The sequence below is a fragment of the Cygnus olor genome, chromosome 7, assembly GCF_009769625.2.
Source record: "Cygnus olor isolate bCygOlo1 chromosome 7, bCygOlo1.pri.v2, whole genome shotgun sequence".
NCBI classification, from domain to species: domain Eukaryota; kingdom Metazoa; phylum Chordata; class Aves; order Anseriformes; family Anatidae; genus Cygnus; species Cygnus olor.
In genome coordinates, this window is record NC_049175.1 from 29,158,499 (window position 1) to 29,162,134 (window position 3,636).

Genomic DNA, 3,636 nt, shown 5'->3' on the forward strand with positions numbered 1-3,636 from the left:
TTTCTTTTGAATATCTGCCTGTTTGTCATTTAATCTGGCAAAGTGAAAACCAACCAAAATACTTCCCAAAAGTTTTCTCAGAGAAGAATGCAGATGGTTCAGCCAGTGACTGATGAGATTCCCTGTGACTGGTGAGGAATCAGGAGGTAATATTTGTGAGTTTACTCCAACAGGAGGAAAAGGTTCTTACCCTATTTGACATGATGTCCTAACGAAAAAAACAAGTGGACAGAGGGGGTCTTTACTAGATTTTGTGGTACATTTATCCTTATGGATACTAAATAAGGACAGCTTGGGAATTTCCAAATAATAGCTGAAATGCTTGCTGTCTGTCTAAGAAAAAAAGGCAAAATAGTAGTGTTATCTGAAGCTCTTCAGTTCTCTAATTTGCAAGACATCTCTCCTGGTAGACCAAAGTTTTCCTGGAAAAAGCACAAAGGAGCACAGCAATTCTTTGTGCTGACTTACAATGAAAGGAAGAAATTAAGGCTGAATCTTAAACAACCTTCAAGCTTGTCCGGTATGTGAAGTATACAAAGATCAAGCATCAAATACCTGAAGACACTGCCAGAGAGGAAAGTAACTTGGAAAGACAAGTTAGAGTAACATTGAAAGAAAGAGATAAAAACATAATTCATTGTGTAGGGGCCAGTGTCTCTGCTAGGTGGAGCATTACTTTAGATCACGTCCAAAAAGCATGGGAGGAATCTGTTCAGAGTAAGGAAGCCTGACCCTTTGACCCGAGCAAGGCCAGATAGCTGCATAGTGACTTATAAGCTGTCGGGCAATTTAGCCTATTTCCCATTCAAATTTAGAACTATTTAAATCTATTTTCTGTCTAAAAGCACTTCCCTTGCCTTTTGCAGGATTAGCCAAATGGTTTAGTGCGTAATATCAGTATCATTAATTATGCTGGATGTCTCTGAAGAGAACCCAGAAAGTCACCTATAACCAAGATGGACATTGATCCTGGAACGAAAGTACGCTGTCATTACATAGGTAGCATAAGAGAGCCTGCTCCACCTCATGTTTTAGTCAGTACAGCTCTTTAAATCAAAACTCGGTTACATTTTATAGCACTTTATGATCTTTTATGGTTGTTAAGGTTGGTTTATCTTCCAGTTGTGGGTGGATACGATCTCTCAGACACAGCTCTGGGGGAAAAAAAGCGACTGTTTAATAAGCTGAAGCTAAAAAAAGTTGTGTTTTTTTGTTTTGTTTTTTTCTGCATGGGAGACATTTATGGCTGCCTCAAATGTGTGTATTTTTTATTTGTTTGTAAGTGAATATTAATCTGGATTTCCCCTTTCAGAAAAGCCTTTAATTTACTTCCCTGGGCAGAAACGGGAATTTCCTCGTGGGTCATATTTCAGCTGCATTTGTACCCCGGCTATAAGAAGGCAGTGACGATGCAGGGTGAGGACACCGTGCTTGGCCGCAGAAAGCAATACAAGGAATCTTGAAGTACTTCAAGGTGTATTTCTCTAAGACTTTCTATGCTATAAAGACATCTGCCTGTAAGTATTAACACCGTTTGTTTTCCTTATCTTGGCATTATATTTGTGAAGGTTTGTAATAGCAACATCTCGGTCATTTGCAGTGCTTTATTTACATTTTGACTGAAGTGCCTCGTTGCATTTCCACAGATTGAGATCAATCAAATCTCTTAATGTCAGGTACACAAAAATCTGAGGGGTATAATCATGGAATCGGCACTATTTATTCTGAATGAGACATAATGCTTTTAAAAGGTTGCTTTCCACTGAAGTGAAAAAAATTAAGTACAACACTTAAAACCTTTTTTTTTTCAAAATGCAGAGTGAGATAGCACAAATGGTGAAAAGCCTACTGTAATCTCATGGGTTTCTGTCTTTCTACCTGCAAATCTTGACTTTTACTGAAACCTAGATGAGACTTCTGTCATGTTATAGGCTCTTGGAACGCTGCTTTGAGATGCATCGCTTGCCCGTCGTGGTGCCTTTGTCAGTCACACTGAGAGGAATATTACACTGCATTTCATTGCAACCCCAGACATGTCCCCCCACTACTGACATTAGGAATTTGACTGTGTGCAGTCACTTGTAGTTCTGGAAATAGCTTTTTTACCCTTTTTTGGTAGGCAATAGATGAAAAGACTAGGCAGTAAAATTTATAATAGTCTGTCACAGCAACCAATCTTTCTCCCCAAAAGGCAAAATTGTAAAGGTTTCCCTAAAAAAAGTACAAGCAGAAATGCTCTACAGAGTTCTCCAGCAGACCTGAGTTTGCAGTGGTTTGTTCTCCTTTACAGCTTTGCCTGGAGCTGGGTATGGAAGCTCACAGCTTGATTTTTGTGCATAAAACCCACCCTGTGTCGGGTGACAGCTGGTGCTCACCATCACTCCTGGCTGTTCTGTGTTTACTTCTGGCACCAGGGAGTAAATCACTGAAGAAATAAAAGCAAACACCCTAAATCTCTCAGTGCAGCCAGGGAGTGCAGCAAAAAACTCGAGGATGGTACTTGCAGTCCCTCGGCTTTTCCCAAGAGGCTCTGCAGGTTCATGTGGCACACACTGGAGGTTGTGCCACCTCGTTGTAGCTGACAGGGAAAGCACTGAAAGGCAAATGAGCTGAAAATCCCCATGGAAGTCAGTAACCAAAGCCACCATCTACCATCTAAATGTTCCAAGTCCCATGGAGTGTTGCCTATGTGTTTTGTTAGGGGGTTATTTATCAAACTGCTGGCGAAATCCATGGCAATGCATCAGCGCGTTCTGCCTCCCTCCTAGCCTCTGCTTCCATCTCTGCCTCAGCCTGGCTATGCCATGAGCAGGTAATGTAACTTCTCAGGCTCACAGGAAGATTACTGGGCTATATTTATATATTATATTACAATATAATATATAGCTATATTTATATATTATATTATATTACCTGGTTAATATTGGAGGAGACACTGTGAAAACCAGTTGACATAAATAAAAATAGATACTGTGAAAAAACATGATACTAATCCACATCCATCACTGTTTATAAATTGTTGGGAGGGCATTGTATTAAAACTACTACAGACTAGCACATTATCCTAATTACTATAGCACTCTGAACAGGTTTTCTAAATGCCCTCAGATGTTAAGCTCTGCAGGCCCTGCTATGCCTCCTGAATGCAGGGCTGACCACACTGCCAAGGCAATGTCAGGGACAGGTGGGATGCAACATTCCTGGGTTATAGTTGTTGTATCTACTGCAAAAGAAGGGACAAATACACTTCTGTTGGCAGCTCTCCTCACAGCCAAAGCAAATCATCCCATTGACTTATAGAAAAGTATACATTTTATTACACATCATTTTAAATTTACAGTATAAGAATATAGTACTATAACATATATGTAATTTATAATATATAATCTTATTATATATAGTAATATATTTAATAATTATTATGATTGTTCCTGTAGTTTCTTATGGATTTTTTTCTATGTTTAATTTCATTTAGTTTAACCATCACTACAAAAATAAACACATCTGAGATATTTGTTATTTTCTCAAGCAACCATCCATGCAGCGAAATGTTGCTCAGCAAGAAACAGAGTGAAAGGAATTAGCTTCAAGTTCGTTGTTCTCTTTCCTGTGTCAGAAGAAAAAAAAACAATCAGG